At 36.8% G+C, this 18,357-nt stretch overlaps 1 protein-coding gene and 1 pseudogene across 1 annotated transcript in view; one reads left to right on the top strand and one right to left on the bottom strand.

Moving 5' to 3' along the window:
- Positions 1-18,357, bottom strand: part of LAMA2 (laminin subunit alpha 2) — a 630,974-nt gene that overhangs the window by 579,865 nt on the left and 32,752 nt on the right. The window lies entirely within an intron of this gene.
- LOC100596572 lies at positions 9,790-10,782 on the top strand (annotated as a pseudogene).

Raw genomic sequence — 18,357 nt, 5'->3', positions numbered from 1 at the left:
TAGGAGAGATTCTTGTTTCTTAGATAATTAGCTTAAGCTAATTATTTTACAAAAAGTATACATCAGCCAATAAGATAATAAAGAGATGCCTATTCCAGTCTCTACTCAAGCTCCTTGAGCATTTGCTTCTTATTGACTCTCCTGTTCCTCTCTGCCATTGAAAATGACCCTACATTTTGGACTCTGCTTACCTACTTGTAACCACCTATAGGTCTTTCATCTTTGGGTGGGATTCCTGGATGTTAAAATCTTTTCTGTCTCCTTTAAAAATATCTATGCAATTAATCTTTTATTTATTATAACTTCTGTGCTATGTGTCAGATACTTTGTTAAGCAAAAAGAAAGTACATGAATTGGAAGCTGTTGCATTCCTTATGAAACTTCAAATCAAGTGAAGGTAAATATGTTATAAATTCATGCTTCCATTCAACATGCATTTATCAAATGGCTACTATGTATCAAGCATTGGGATGAAAAAAAAAGGAAATTCTTGGTCTTGTGGTGCTTTCCTCCGGGATAAACTGTAATACATGATGACAAAGTCTATCATGGACACAAGAACAAAAAATTGTTAATATCAGAAGGATGGAAGAGTATCCATTTTCATGAAAAGGCAACAATTTTGTTGAGTCTTAAAGGGTGAAAAGGAGTTTGCCAAGCAAAATTGTGGAAGAAAGCCCTTCTAGACTAGGTGATAAACGTGTGAACCTGCGTTGGAATTGAAGAGAAATGAAAAGTTGCAGAACCTTTGATTTTTTGGAAATTCACTCTGGACTGAGGGTAAGCTGAATAACTGCTCAAAATAAGAGAAAGCAAAAAGATGAGTTAGAAGTCAGTAGTGAAAGTCTAAGTGGAAAGTATTGAAGCTTTGTCTCTGAAGAGGTAACAACAGTGCAGAAGGAGGGAAATGAGTGAAGTCATTGTTAGGTGTTTGGATCAAGCAACAGGGATCATTAACTAAGATTAAGACTATCAACATGGAGTAGGTTTGGCAGTCAAGATGATAGAATTCTATCCTTTTTGCTGGCTTCCATTCTTTTGGTCACTCTTAAATGTTGGTACTCCCGGGACCTTCCCTTCATTTCTGATTACAAACTGATGTCCACAAACAATCAAAACCAAGCAAAAATTAACAAAACATAAGTAAGAGAAAGAATATTTCTCAGAAGGACATCCTTTGAGAAGTATGATTGTACATTTTAACATCAAATGCTTTGACTCTTCCCTCATGGGATCTAGGCATTGAATTCATAGTCAACAGGGGAGACAGATGAGGTAAAGTTCAGGTCCTTGTGCTAGATTAAAAAAAAAATCTTATGTTTGCCTGGCAGCTTCTCTATATACTAACTGGTGGCTGAAACTAACTCCTATAAATACTCTGTCTAAAACATGGGACAATAAAAACTTTTTTATAAGGTTGTGGTGAGATCATATAAAATAATTCATGCAAACAGTGTCTAGCACTCTAAGAACCTCATAAAACATTAGTTATACAAAAAAAGAATAAATACTGTATGCTGTGAACTATTCTAACTACTTTCTACTGACTATTTCATTTCATCTTCACAATCGGTCAGGGAGGTAGATACTCTTACTATTATTAATATCACTGTCTTCCTCATTGTTACAGATAAGGGGACTGAGGCACTGAGAGTTTAAATGGCTTACCTAAAGCTAAATACCTTGTAAGTGGTGAAGTTGTAATTAGAATACAGGCAGCCTAGCTAAAAAGTCAGAAATATTAATCCCAGCACAGATATATGGAAAGTAAGCAACACACTCCAAAATGACCAATGGGTCAAAGAAGAAATCCAAAGAGAAATCAAAAGTATCTTGAGACAAATGAAAATAACAATACAACACACCAAAACTTCCGGGATGCAGCAAAAGACGTTCTAAGAGGGAAGTTTACATTGATAAATGCCTATATTTAAAAAAAAGATCTCAAATGAACAACTTAAGTTTACACTTCAAGGAAATAGGAAAAAAAAAACTAAGACAAAGAAAAGGGAAGGGAATAATACATATTAGAGCATAAATAAATGAAATAGTGACTAGAAAGAGAGTAGAAAAGATCAATATAACTAAGAGTTGTTTTTTAAAGATAAACAAAATTGACAAACCTTCAGCCAAACCAAGAAAAAAGGAATGAGGATTCAACTAAATAAAATTATAAATTAAAGAGGAGACATTGCAACAGAAATAAAAAAGGATCATAGAGACTGCTATAAACAATTATACACCAATAAATACAATAATCTACAAGAAGTTGATAAAGGCTAGACACATAGAATCTGTCAAGACTGAATGATGAAGAAATAGAAAATCTGAACAAATTTGGATAATGAGTACCCAATAATGAGTAAGGAGAATAAATCAGAAAAAAAATCTCCCAATAAAGAAAAGTCCAAGACCAGACACTTGGAGGGAACACTTCCAATCTCATTATATGAGGTCACTATTACACAATGCTAACCCAGATAAGGACACTACAAATAAAGAAAATTACAGGCCAGTATCTCTGAAGAACACAGATATAAAAATCCTCAAAAAAATACTAGCAAATCAAATTCAACAGCATATCAAAAGGAACATCACCATGATTAAGAGGGATTTATCCTTGGAATAAATGGATAATTCAACATACATGAGTCGATAAATGTTATATAGTATCCTCAATTATGCTTTGTTTCACTTTTCATGGTTTCAGTTACCTGTACTCAATCATGGTCTGAAAATATTAAATGGAAAATTTCAGAAAAACAATTTATAAGTTTTGAACTGTGCATGTTGAGTAGCAGGATGAAATCTTACACTGTCCTGTTTCTTCCCACCCAGGAGATGAACCATTCCTTTTTCCAGGGTATCCAAACTGTATCACAACCGACCTGCTGGACATTGACATCATATGCACCTGGCATCCAACCATCAACATTGTCATAGCTCAATAATCAAGGGTCGCTCAAAGCAGGTGGTCTTCCTTCTGATGCATCATCAGAAAATCAATAATAACCTAATTTTATGTTACAATGCCTGTGTCGTTCACCATATTTCATCTAATCATGGTGGCATTTTATCATCTCACATCATCACAAGAAGAAAGATGAGTATAATACAATAAGATATTTTGAGAGGGAGTGAGAGAGACAACATTCATGTAACTCTTATTATAGTATATTGTTATAATTGCTCTATTGTTAATCTCTCACTGTGCCTAACATAAATTAAACTTTTTCATAGGTATATACATAGAATAAAAAGCATACTATATGTAGGTGTCAGTACAATCTGCAGTTTCAGACATCCTCTGGGGGTCCTGGAATGTATCCCCCATGCATAAAGGGGGACTACTGTATACCACTTTCACAGAATAAAGGATAAAAATCATATTATCATCTCAGATGCAGAAAAAGCATTTGACAAAATTCAACATCCTGTCATGATAAAAGCTCCCAACAAATTAGGTATAGAAAGAATGTATCTGAACATAATAAAGAAGATATATGACAAGTCCACAGCTGATATCATACTGAATAGTGAAAAGTTGAAAGCTTTTCTGAGATTAGGAATAAGATAAAGGTGCTGTATTAGTCAGTTTTCACAAGGCTATAAAGAACTGCCCGAAACTGGGTGATTTATAAAAGAAAAAGTTTTAATTGAATCACAGTTCAGCACAGCTGGGGAGACCTCAGGAAGCTTACAACCGTGGCAGAAGGCCAAGGGGAAGCAAGACACCTTCTTCACAAGGCGGCAGGAAAAAGAAGTGCCAAAGGAAGGGGGAAGAGCCCCTTATAAAACTATCAGAGCTCATGAGAACTCACTATCACAAGAACAGCATCGGGGAAGCTGGCCTCCATGATTCAATTACCTTCATCTGGTTTCCTTTGACATTTGGGGATTATGGGGATGATGAGGGTTACAACTGAAGATGAGATTTGGATGGGGACATAAAGCCTAACCTTATCAGGTGCCCAGTCTTACCACTACCAATCAACATAGTACTATGAGTCCTAGCCAGAGCAATTAGGCAAGAAAAAGAAATAACATTCATCTGAATTGGAAAGGAAGAAGGTAAATTGTCTCTGTTTGCAGATGACATGATCTTATTTGAAGGAAACCTTAAACTCCATCTAAAGTGCTATTAGAAGCTAATAAATTCAATAAAGTTGCAGGATACAAAATCAACATATGAAAATCAGTTGTGCATCTATATTAACAACAAATTATCCAAAAAAGAATTAAGTACCCAAAGGATTATAAATCATGCTACTATAAAGACACATGTACATGTATGTTTACTGTGGCACTATTCACAGTAGCAAAGGCTTGGAACCAACCAAAATGTCCATCAATAATAGACTGGATAAAGAAAATGTGGCACATATACACCATGGAATACTATGCAGTCATAAAAAAGATGAGTTTATGTCCTTTGCAGGGACATGGATGAAGCTGGAAACCATCATTCTCAGCAAAATATCACCAGGACAGAAAACCAAACACTGTATGTTCTCACTCATAAGTGGGAGTTGAACAATGAGAACACATGGACACAGGGAAGGGAACATTACACACCGGGGTCTGTTGGGGGGGTGTGGGGCTGGGGGAGGGATAGTGTTAGGAGAAATACCTAATGTAAATGATGAGTTGATGGGCGCGGCAAACCAACATGGCACATGTATACCTATGTAACAAACCTGCACATTGTGCACATGTACCCTAGAACTCAAACTATAATAATAAGAAGAAACCAAAGCAATAGCATCAAAAATAATGAAATGTATATGAATAAATTTAACCAAGGAGGTGAAAGATCTGTACACTGAAAACTATAAGACATTGAAGAAAGAAATGGAAGAAGACACAAATAAATGGAAAGATTTTCTGTGTTCATGAATTGGAAGAACTAATATTGTTAAAATGTCCACATTACCCAAAATGATCTACAGAGTCAATGCAGTCACTCAACATTTCAATGGCAATTTTTTAGACAATGTAGAAAAAATGGCAGAGTGTAGTGGCTTATGCCTGTAATCCCAGCACTTTGGGAGTCTGAGGTGGGTGGATTACCTGAGGTCAGGAGTTTGAGACTGGCCTGGCCAACATAGCAAAACCCCATCTCTACTAAGAAATACAAAAAAAAAAATCAGCTGGGCATGGTGGTGTGCCCCTGTAATCTCAGCTACTCAGGAGGCTGAAGCAGGAGAATCACTTGAACCCAGGAGACGGAGGTTGCAGTGAGCTGAGATTGCATCGTTGCACTCCAACTTGAGTGAAAAGAGGGAAATTCCACCTCAAAAAAAAAAAAAAAAGAAAGAAAATGTAGAAAAAACAGTTCTGAAAAATAGAATAAGAATTTTAATAATTAAAATTCAAATGAAATCACAAATGACCCAAAATATCCAAAGCAATCTTAAGAAAGAAGGACAAAACCAGAAGTATGATGGGTCCTGATTTCAAACTGTATTACAAAGCCATGGTAATCAAAACAGTGTGGTAGTTGTATAAAAACAGACATATAGACCAATGAAATGGAATAGCCCAGAAATAAACCCACACATATATGGCCAACTAATCTTTGACTAGGCCATTAAAACTACACAATGGGGAACAAATAGTCTTTTCAATAAACTGTGTTGGGGAAACTAGATATCCACATGCAAAGGAATGATTTTGGGTGTTTATCTTATTCCATATACAAAAATCAACTGAAAATGGATTCAAGACTGAAATGTATGATCTGAAACAATAAAACTTCTAAAATAAATATAAAGAAAAGGCTCCTTGCCATCAGTCTTGGTGATGATTTTTGGGGTATGACACCCGAAGCACAGGCAATGAAAGCAAAAACAAAGAAGTGTAACTGCAGCAAACTAAAAACTTCTACAGCAGAGGATACAATCAACAAAATAAAAAGGCAAGTTGTGGTTTGGGATAATATATTGGCAAACCATATATATGATCATGAGTTAATATTCAAAATATGTAAGGAATTCATACAACTCAATGGCAAGAAAACACAAAATAAGCCAATTTCAAAATGGACAAAGGACCTAAACATATCTAAAAAATAGACATGTTTCCAAAAAGAGACATACAAATGGCCTACAGGTATATTAAAAAGTGTTCAACATCATTAATCATCAGGGAAATACAAATCAAAACCACAGTGAGATATCACCTCATACCTATTAGGATGTCTATTATATAAAAGACAAAAGATAACACATGTTGATGAGGAAACAGAGAAAAAGAAACCCTTCTACACTTTTGGTGGGAATGTAAACAGGCACAGCCGCTATGGAAAACAGCACAGAGCATAGAGATTCTTCAAAAAATGAAAATAGTACTACAATATGACCCAGCAATCCCACTTCTAGCTATATATTTTAAAAGGTGATATCAGTACCTCAAGGAGATATCTGCATCCACATGTTCATAGCAGCATCATTCACAACAGTCAAGATAAATAAATGGCCTAAGTATCCATCAGTGAATGAATGAAGTAAATAAGGTATACACACATACACAGACACACACACACACAGAGACACACACACACACACACACACACACACACAGAAAGAGAGGGAGAGAGGGAGATAGAGGAATATTATTCAGCCATAAAAGAGAAGGAAATCCTGCTATTTGCAACGACACGGATGAGCCTGAAGGGCATTGTGCTAGGTGAGATAAGCCACACACAGAAAAACAAATACAGTATGATCTCACTCACATGTGGAATCTAAAAAGTTGAACTCATAGAAGCAGAGAGTAGAATGGTGGAATGAATGGTGGTTGCCAGGAATTGGGGTAAATGGGAGGTTCAGGTCAAAGGATACACAGTTTCAGTTATAAGATGAATAAGTTCTAGGGATCTAATGTACAGAATAGCGACTATAGTCAATAATAGTGTATTGTTTATTTGGAATTTTCCAAACACAGATCTTAAATGTCCTCCATGCATAAACAAACACGCACACACAAAGTGATAACTATGTGTGGTGATACACACATTAATTAATTTGGTTGTGGTAATCATTTCACAATGTATATGTATATTAAATCATCATGCGTATCTAGAATATATACAATTTTTACTTGTCAATTATACCTCTATAAATCTAGAAAAAATAGAAATCTTAACTCCAGGACTAGATATGTTCTTGCTTGATCCTACAGGCGGTCACCTAGAGCTCACCCTCTCATATCTGGCCTCCCTAAGGACCATTTTCCTACACTATTCATGTTCCATATCAATTTCTCCTTCTTTTTAGGGTGTATAGTGAAATTTAGAACTTAATTATTTGCTCTGTTATGCTTCTCTGTAATATATGTAAGTCTTGTCTTGAGCATAAACTCTTCAGGCAGGAATTATATCCCATATCTGGTATTCTGTTTAGTAACAGTTTAAGGTCTGAATATCAGTAAGCTTTCAGTAAACACTTGTTGAGTGATTGATTCTGAGGCTCTAAGGCATCACTAGTGGAAGAAACTACTGGAGAGATTTGCATAAGGCCTGGCCACTCCTACTGAAGATTTCTCATTAGCAAAAGTGCAGTCAACGACCCAGAGCTCCACTTGTGAGAATATTGCTTCAGGGCTCACAACAGAAAAGACATAGCCTGTGCAATGTGTGATGAAGAATGACTCAGTCTTGTTCTCTTGACTGTTGCTGTGAAGATTACATTTACAGTAAAAATAGGGGCATATTTTAATATTATTTTGTAGAATAAAAAGTTGTGAGAGTTTTTTTTCCTTTTATTATTCAAGGCTAGGATAATGTCAAAGAATATTTATGGACTTTGATACATATACAGAAAAGAAGGATTGGTGCTTTTAAAGCAGTTGGAGAAAAATATAATGAATGGTCATTACATTTAAAACAAAATAATGGAGTTAAATTAAAAGAATAAGAACAGATTTTACAGTAACAGTCCCAGTGGAAAGAGTTTAAAAGTAACAATTCTGTAATGTAATTTTTATTTGTTTAAATTGTTTAAAAACTGAAGTCACAAAGAAATGCTTGAAAGCCAAATAAAATTAGTCAGAGAAAAGAGTAAAAGTGGATCTTAGAAAAAATAATTTTGAATAAGATTATTTGAAAGACTATGACTAGACATGTTCTTGCCTGATCTCACAAGCTGTGACCCAGAGTTCACCCTTTGATACGTACTATTCTCCTGTACCATTCATGTCCTGTAAGGATTTCTCCTTTTCTCAGTTCATTTCTCAGATATTTATGTTTTTTAACTTAATGACTATTTTACTGGCAACATTTGCCTCGTTGTGACTTCTGAAGAAAAAAGCAGTAGTTTTAAAATAAAATGTAACCTTAATTTCATTCATTCAGATATTCAACATTAAGCTATTTGCTAGGCATTACGCAAAAGAATTTTCAATAATACGGAAGTGAAAGAAGACCATTTACTGCCTGAAAAGTACTAGAAATGGCCACTGCAAAGTGTGATGAGAACTAAAATAAAGACTCAAAGTCCTTTGGGAATTCATTTATTTAGTTATTTTTTAAACAATTTCACAGAACTTTTATTTACCCATATCCTTTATGATAAATTTCTTTTGTTTGAAGAATTTATGAATACCTTGTAAGCTATAGAGACATGTTAGTTATATTTAAGACAAAAATGGTCCAATTGCTAAAATCTGGCTTACTTATAAGTAATTGCCTTTCTTTGTTCCTTTGGGAGGAAGGTATTTCTTGTCCCTTTTTTTTTTTGCAGAGATCCAGAAAAGCCCTCATAGAGATACTGGCATTTGAACTGTTACTTAAGGATAGGTAGCACTTAGACAGGACTAGCAGAGAGCATCCTAGAATCATAGGAACAGAAAAGCGAACGCGTTAGAAAGTGTGTGTGTACATGTAGGGAAACCGTGGGTGTTTTAAAAGGAAGTTGCGATGCACACTGTGATGTTCTTGAAAGCCAGTGAAGATAACAGGGAAATATTGAAAGATTTTCATAAGGAATTTATATAATTGGACTTCTATTTCAGAAAGATTAATATGATGGTGATGTAGAATAATCGGAGGGAGAAGAGACTTTGAGTAGAGAAATCAATTAAGGGATCATATCAGTCAGGACAGCCTAGGATGCTGTATAACTGCAGACTCCAAAGTCTCTGTGGATTAAACTAACAAAGATAGCAAGGACGTGTATTTCTTGCTCATGCTCCGTGTACATTTTGGGCCCATGTGTGAAGGGTGGGGGGAGCTGATCTATATATTCTACACTCAGGCATCCATCTGGAAGATCATCTGTCTCTATAGCATGGCGAATTATGCACTGGCTTGTAAAACTCGTACTCAATCTAAGAGTAACGCATGTCAGTTCTGTTCACATTTCATTGACTGTGTCTATGCCTAATTTCAGGGGTGAGCAAATGTAATCCTACTATATGCCCAAAAGGAGAATAACTGGAATATCTATGAATATTTCAATCACCTCAAGAGGCGGTTGCAATGGTTTAGTCAATGAGGGTGTAAGCAGTAGGAATGAAAAGAAATAGGAAAATATAAGAAATACTTTAGAAATAGAGGCCACGGCAACCAGCACACCCGGGCACTTCCCTTGTGGCAGTCGCGCCTAGCAAACGCAGTGCCGCCGTGCACGCCAGAGTGTCTGTAGCTGCCGGGCGCGGCGCCGCCCTGTGCGGGCTGTGGGCTGCTGATTGAGACCCCGCTGCCGGCCGGCCCTGCAGGGCTGCGGGCGCCCCGGCGCCCCGTGCTCTGCAATGCTGCGGCTGGCAGCATGGGATAACGCCGCTGTGCGCAGAGATGGTCTCCGCAGGATGAGGGAGTGGTGGGTCCAGGTGGGTCTGTGGGCAGTGCTCCTGCTTGCTGCGTTCCTGCACATCCCACTCACTGAGCTCTCACCTGATCTTCACTCATGCAAGTCTTCAGGCAGGTTTTTCACTTACAAGGGACTGCGTATCTTCTACCAAGACTCTGTGGGTGTGGTTGGAAGTCAGGAGACAGTTGTGGTTTTACACGTTTTCCAACATCCAGCTACGATTGGTACAAGATTTGGGAAGCTCTGACCTTGAGGTTTCATCGGGTTATTGCCCTTGATTTCTTAGGTGTTGGCTTCAGTGACAAACCGAGACCACATCACTATTCCATATTTGAGCAGGTCAGCATCGTGGAAGCGCTTTAGCGGCATCTGGGTCTCTAGAACCGCGGGATCAAGTCTTAGGACTATGGAGATAATTGTTGCTCAGGAGCTTCTCTACAGGTACAAGCAGAATCGATCTGGTCGGCATAACATAAAGAGTCTCTGTCTGTCAAATGGAGGTATCTTTCCTGAGACTCACCGTCCACTCCTTCTCCAAAAGCTACTCAAGGATGGAGGTGTGCCATCACCCATCCTCACACGACTGATGAACTTCTTCGTATTCGCTCAAGGTCTCACGCCAGTCTTTGGGCCGTATAGTTGGCCCTCTGAGAGTGAGCTGTGGGACATGTGGGCAGGGATCCGCAACAATGATGGGAACTTAGTCATTGACGGTCTCTTACAGTGCATCAATCAGAGGAAGAAGCTCAGAAGGCGCTGGGTGGGAGCTCTTGCCTCTGTAACTATCCCCATTCATTTTATCTATGGGCCATTGGATCCTGTAAATCCCTGTCCAGACTTTTTGGAGCTGTATGGGAAAACGCTGCCGCGGTCCACAGTGTCGATTCTGGATGACCACATTAGCCACTATCCACAGCTAGAGGATGCCATTGGCTTCTTGAATGCATACATGGGCTTCATCAACTCCTTCTGAGCTAGAATGAGTAGCTTCTCTGTATTAGCTCCTCGACTCCCTTATCTGTTGTGTGTTCCACTTAGGAAGAAATGCTCAAAAGAGGTCCTGGCCATCAAACACTATGCTCTCACAAAGTCCACTTTACTTAAATTGGTGAACGGTGTATAGGAAGAAGCCAGCAGGAGCTCTGACTAAGGTTGACATAAGAGTCCACCTCCCATTACTTTGACAACTGATCAAATGTATGGACTTGGCTTTGTTTTTGTGTTATTAGGAAATTCTGATGAGCATTACTATTCACTGATTCAGAAAGACGTTCTTTTGCATAAAAGACTTTTTAACACTTTGGACTTCTCTGAAATACTTAGAAGTGCTCATTTCTGGCCCAATCCCAATAGGAATTCTATAGTAAGAATAAGGAGAAGGGGACCTCCTTCCCTGTCCTTGAATGGCTTTATGGGCACATGCTTTTTAAAGTTCTTTAAGCAACATAGAGCTGAGTCCTCTTTGTCATACCTTTGGATTTAGTTTCATCAGCTGTTTTTATTTATAAACATTTTGTTGAAATAGATATTGGTTTAAATAATATAGTATTCTAAGTATGATTTAAGACTATGATTTACCTACACATTATATATATATATATATATATATATAAAATAAAGATACTAAACCAGCATACACTTACTCTGCCAGAGTAGTGAACCTAATGAAACATGTTTGATTTCTGAATAAATTAAACTAAATCCAAACTATTTCCTAAAATCACAGGACATTAAGGACCAATAGCATCTGTGCCAGAGATTTACTGTTATTAGATGGGGAGACCAATTCTAACAGCAAATAACAGTCTGAGACTCCTCATACCTCTGTGCTTAGAAGTATGTCTCTCTTGAGCTACCGTAGAGGAGAAGGAATTGCTGTGTAGTCCAAGTCACTATGCTGAATGTACGCTGATTCCTTTATGATGACTGCTTAACTCCCCATTGCCTGTCCCAGAGAGGCTTTCCAATGTAGCTCAGTATTTCCTGTACTTTACAGAGAGGAAAGTCCCAGAAACTTTAAGAACAAATTCTGGAAGACCTATGAGCAAACAGTGCTGATTACTTTTTTTTTTTTTTTTTTTTTTTTTTTTTTTTTTTTTTATTATACTTTAGGGTTTTAGGGTACATGTGCACAATGTGCAGGTTTGTTACATATGTATCCATGTGCCATGTTGATTTCCTGCACCATTAACTCGTCATTAGCATTAGGTGTATCTCCTAATGCTGTCCCTCCCCCCTCCCCCCACCCCACAACAGTCCCCGGAGTGTGATGTTCACCTTCCTGTGTCCATGAGTTCTCATTGTTCAATTCCCACCTATGAGTGAGAACATGCGGTGTTTGGTTTTTTGTCCTTGCGATAGTTTACTGAGAATGATGTTTTCCAGTTTCATCCATGTCCCTACAAAGGACACGAACTCATCATTTTTTATGGCTGCATAGTATTCCATGGTGTATATGTGCCACATTTTCTTAATCCAGTCTATCGTTGTTGGACATTTGGGTTGGTTCCAACTCTTTGCTATTGTGAATAGTGCCGCAATAAACATACGTGTGCATGTGTCTTTATAGCAGCATGATTTATAGTCCTTTGGGTATATACCCAGTAATGGGATGGCTGGGTCAAATGGTATTTCTAGTTCGAGATCCCTGAGGAATCGCCACACTGACTTCCACAATGGTTGAACTAGTTTACAGTCCCACCAACAGTGTAAAAGTGTTCCTATTTCTCCACATCCTCTCCAGCACCTGTTGTTTCCTGATTTTTTAATGATGGCCATTCTAACTGGTGTGAGATGGTATCTCACTGTGGTTTTGATTTGCATTTCTCTGATGGCCAGTGATGATGAGCATTTCTTCATGTGTTTTCTGGCTGCATAAATGTCTTCTTTTGAGAAGTGTCTGTTCATGTCCTCTGCCCACTTTTTGATGGGGTTGTTTGTTTTTTTCTTGTAAATTTGTTTGAGTTCATTATAGATTCTGGATATTAGCCCTTTGTCAGATGAGTAGGTTGCAAAAATTTTCTCCCATTCTGTAGGTTGCCTGTTAATTCTGATGATAGTTTCTTTTGCTGTGCAGAAGCTCTTTAGTTTAATGAGATCCCATTTGTCGATTTTGGCTTTTGTTGCCATTGCTTTTGGTGTTTTAGACATGAAGTCCTTGCCCACGCCTATGTCCTGAATGGTATTGCCTAGGTTTTCTTGTAGGATTTTAATGGTTTTAGGTCTAACATATAAGTCTTTAATCCATCTTGAATTAATTTTTGTATAAGGTGTAAGGAAGGGATCCAGTTTCAGCTTTCTACATATGGCTAGCCAGTTTTCCCAGCACCATTTATGAAATAGGGAATCCTTTCCCCATTTCTTGTTTTTGTCAGGTTTGTCAAAGATCAGATAGTTGTAGCTATGTGGCATCATTTCTGAGGGCTCTGTTCTGTTCCATTGATCTATGTCTCTGTTGTGGTACCAGTACCATGCTGTTTTGGTTACTGTAGCCTTGTAGTATAGTTTAAAGTCAGGTAGCATGATGCCTCCAGCTTTGTTCTTTTGGCTTAGGATTGACTTGGCGATGCGGGCTCTTTTTTGGTTCCATATGAACTTTAAAGTAGTTTTTTTCCAATTCTGTGAAGAAAGTCATTGGTAGCTTGATGGGGATGGCATTGAATCTATAAATTACCTTGGGCAGTATGGCCATTTTCACGATATTGATTCTTCCAACCAAGAGCATGGAATGTTCTTCCATTTGTTTGTATTCTTTTATTTCATTGAGCAGTGTTGTAGTTTCTTGAAGAGGTCCTTCACATCCTTGTAAGTTGGATTCCTAGGTATTTTTTCTTTAAGCAATTGTGAATGGTTCATCTATTTGCTCTTGTTTGTCTGTTTTGTGTAAAATTTGTGATTTTTGTACATTTTTTGTATCTGAGACTTGCTGAGTTGCTAATCAGCTTAGATTTTCTTTTTTTTTATTTCTTTTTTTTTTTTTAAAGCATTCATTTTTATTTTTAAGTGATTATTTAAAATTCATTTTTTTAAAATTAGCAACTTAAGTATAACAACTTCGAAACTGGAATAAGTGCTTATTTTCTATTAATAAAAATTAATTGTGACAAAAAAAGAAATAGAATCAAAACCTTGCTCATTGATATAATAATGGGAAGAAAGATAGGGATCTAGTAGGAATCTAATGGTTTATACCTGGAAGACTGATGGGACCCTCAGCAGAAATTTAGAAATAGGAGGAAAATAACTTGATGGAGTTGGGTGAGGACTGTGGAAAGAATGGGATACTTCAGAGGGAGAATGTTTAGCTGTTAAGTTTAAGCCATGTTAAGTTGTAAGTTCTGGAAGGAATATGCGAGTAAGGATATCCAAAGGGGATAGAAAGTTAGAGATGGAGCTTACTCAGAAGAGGTCACTAACATAGAAGTAATATTTAAATCTATGTGCCTAGATGAGACTGCAAATTTCTTGAAGTCCATTTAATAGGTCAAAACCAGTATTTAAAAAAGAATATAAAATAGAAATATTGGAGTACACTGAATGTAAAATGTCTAAGTATTTCTTTAAGACATCTCATGACATTTTATTATGTGTGTATGTGTTAGAAAGAGTGATATTCTCCAATTTAAGTGCATTTCTTATCAAGAAAAGAGTTTGAAGGCCACTGTTCTAAAGGAATGAGAAGAGAGGAGGGAGAGTGGTGTGTTGACCAGGAAATGCTTTAGCCATTTTATCAGTTAAAGACAAATACCAGCTATGGATACCATTTCACACTTCATTTCAGTAGCCATTGATCATTCTCAGTCCTTTAGAATCCACCAGATCTTTATGTTTGGCAGCTCTCAGCTTCACTATTTCGTGCTTGCTCGATGGTTTATACCCAAAACTATACCTTAGAGGATGAATGTATTCAAACTAGATGTCAATCTTAATAAGATTCAGCATACACCTACTTTATTCTCTATTTCATCTTTGTTAGCAGAGCTGAAGTGTACTGGAATTGGTTTCACAACCTTACCAATAATACCACAACATTATATCTGATGAATAGTAAAGCATCTTTTTAACTCTGAGCTTTAACACTACATTAGATATTCCAACTGGAAAAGTGGTCTTTATTTCAAAAGGACTGAGGAGAAAGGTCGGATTTCCTGAATTTGTCTCAGAAGGAGGATTACCAATATAAAAAAGGAGCATAAATATTCAAAGTATGGTGGTATCTTCCATTAACCAAGACATAATATTAGCATTAAATAATAGTTAGCTATGGAATATTTACCCGTTATTCTGGATTTTTATATGTTGCCAAAGAAACAGAAAATTTGAGCTGCCAGCGGTTTGAGAGCCTACTAAAGCATTAGAGTTTTAAAAATTTTCTTTCCAACTCTTCACCTTGGGTTCACTTTAAATATTGAGAATAAGTCAGATTATTATTAAAGAATTATACATATCTGAGTTACCTCTGGGGATTATAAATTTGGGATATGATATGTTCTGATCCTTGAAGCGGTAAAATGACCATATCTAAAGAACAGAGGCCTAAACGAAAGGAGTTGGTATTCATACTCTAACCTCTATTGCCACCATGACCAAAGAGGTTTTTTTTTAAAGAAGTTAAGAACAGACTCAAAACTAGGAAAACTGAGAGTTGTGGAAAGATGAAATTTCACCTTTGAAGGCCAACACTCTACCTTCCCATGTAGGTGATAAAAAGAAAAAGAAAAAAGGCACACAATTTTCAAATAGAATGGAAAATTTGGGGCAAAGAAATATTGAAATGTTAGAAGTACTATGTAGAAATTCTAGATCTGGTGAAATATTCTGTCAGAATGGCTCATTGGTGAAGGACCAATGGAGAGTCCCAATCCAGTGGAGACAGAACCACAAAGAATGTGGCAGAGAAGAGAATAAAATGGCCTATTCAGTTTAGGCCCAGGAAGTTTCCCTGCTCTGTTTCTCATAGCAAGACTGAGACATTGTTGAACATGCAGAACAAGATATGCATTAAGATAGCATTTATGTGAAAAACAAAATGAATCAAAGAACAAACCATATGTTGCTACGTGAGAATTTGTGTCTATGTAAATGCAGAACTAAAGAATAAAGACATTGGTTTTCTCTGTATAGAGCACTGGGAGTGAGGATGTTAACTTTGAATTATTTTGAAGTATCGTAAAATACACATAACATAAAATTCATCATTTAACCATTTTTAAGTGTACAGTTCAGTAGTATTAGTACCTTCATATTGTTGTGCAACCATCAACACCATTCACATCCAGAATGCTTTTCATCTTGCAAAACTGAAACTCAGTACTCAGTAAATAATAACTCCCCATTCCTCTCTCCCTGCAGCCTCTAGTAATCACCATTATGCTTTCTGTCTCTATGATTCTGACTACTCTAGGTAAGTAGAATCGTAACAGTATTTGTCTTTTTGTGACTGGTATATTTCATTTAGCAGAATGTCCTCAAGGTCGATTCATACAGTAGCATGTGTCAGAATTTCCTCTCTTTTACGGACGGAATAATAGTCCATCGTATACATGCACAACATTTTATTTATCTATTCATCTGTCAACAGCCAGGTTTCTCCCACCTTTTGGCCATTGTAAATAATGCTACTATGACAGAGATGTATAAATATCTTTTCAGAAGCCTGCTTTTAATTATTTGGGGCATATTCCCAGAAGTGGAATTGTTGGATCCTATTGTAATTCTATTTGTAATGTTTTGAGGACCCTCCGTACTGTTTTCTATGGTTGTCACACCATTTTATATTCCCATCAACAATGCATAAGGCTTCTAATTCCTTCACATCCTCACCAATTTCTACCTTCCATTTTTAAATTATGGCAGCCATCCTAATGGGTATAAAGCTTCCTTTGAATTTTTTACAACCGAAATATATTCACATACTATTTTTTAAACACTTAAAATATCTCAACAATATGGTGTGAAACTTAAGCATGTATATTCTGTAAAAGGCTTGTTGATGTTATTTCTGGTTAAATAATTCTCTTCTCTAAAAGATGTAATTGTGTAAAGATTAATTGCAACATGATTGATGAGAAGGGGTGGTTGGCCTACAGTGGAGTCAAATAGAGCATTCACATGCTGGGAAATAACCCCTCTGCATGAGCGGGACCTACAAATCCAGCAGGGAAGATGGCGGCGGGGCACCCTAGCTACCTGTACATTGAGCTCTTACTAAGAGGGGAGTATAAATTTTTCATATGAGGGATTAAGAAGGATGTTAAAAAAGCTTTAGTTTATTATATAGGGGAATTTTTTTTCCTGGGATATATTTTCTTGAATTATTAACTGATAATTTAATCGAAACTCAAAATAATCAAAATGGCAGGATGTTTCCTTTACTCTAAAAACTTAACTGGAAAACTTCTCCTCCTCCTCCTTTTCGTCCTCTTTCTCCTTTATGAGCAGTTCAATGGTATTAGAATTGAACACTAATAAATGTTTAAATAGGAATGATTTTGGATGGAAAAGAGTTTTATGTTGTCAGTAGTCAGTAGTTCTGGTAAGGACAAATATAACACCATGTTAATGGAAAGACTTGGGTAATAGCTATGTATACATACATCACACATAAATACATATATATGTGTGTGTGTGTGTATATATATATATATATATGAAAAGAAGCTTGTAAAAACTATAACAGGGATAAAAAATCAAATTAAGGGAGTAGCTAGAATCTTTGAGAGCATAGTATGATTTTAATAGATTTTGGAGGATATTTTCTTCTGCCGTTATATGTAAGCAGAGATAGTAGCTCTCAAAAAATATTCTTGTGTTCCCTACACTTCTCAGCCCCTTGCAGTTAAGAGGGGCATCTGACTATTTTTAGATTGTAAAAATGTGGAGCGGAGTCATGACTATGACTTTCTAGCTGAAGCACTGAAGACCTAGGTGCCAGCTCCCCATTCCTCTCTTCCTCTGCCATAGCAACCATAAAAGCCATTTCCTGAGTTGGAAACATCAAAAGCAGAGGACAACTGGGACACTGAGTCACCAGAAGGACCTGTATTTGTCATTGCATCATTGAGAAATAAACTTCTGTAATGCTAAGCTTTTAAGATTTGGGGGTTTATTCATTCCTGCAGCATGGCTTAGCATCGATCAGACTACTACAGCAGATTAGTGATTGAGTAATTGTGTTCTTATAGGAATTAGCAGTGATATTGAGAACAGTGGGGAAAAAATTATTATTCCTCTGATCATTCTACTATCTATATCTTCATCCTTTCTGTATTAAATATATTGGATATATTTTCCCCTTTTAAAATATTTATATTTGTTTCCTAATTTAGCTATCTTAGTTTTCTAGGACTGCCATAATAAATGACCACAAACTAGCTGGCTTAAAACAACAGACATTCATTTCACAGTTCAAGAGGCTGTAAGTCTGAAACCAAAATGTCAGCCTAGTTGGTTCCTTCTAGACACAGTAAGAAAAAATGTCCATGCTTCTTTCCTTGGCATCGCTTGGCTTGTGGATGCACCACTACCATCTCTGCCTCCATCTTTACAC

This window comes from Nomascus leucogenys, chromosome 3 (assembly GCF_006542625.1).
Source record: "Nomascus leucogenys isolate Asia chromosome 3, Asia_NLE_v1, whole genome shotgun sequence".
Taxonomy (NCBI): Eukaryota; Metazoa; Chordata; class Mammalia; order Primates; family Hylobatidae; genus Nomascus; species Nomascus leucogenys.
Note: the sequence above shows the minus strand (reverse complement) of the source record. Positions and strands in the feature narration are given on the sequence as shown.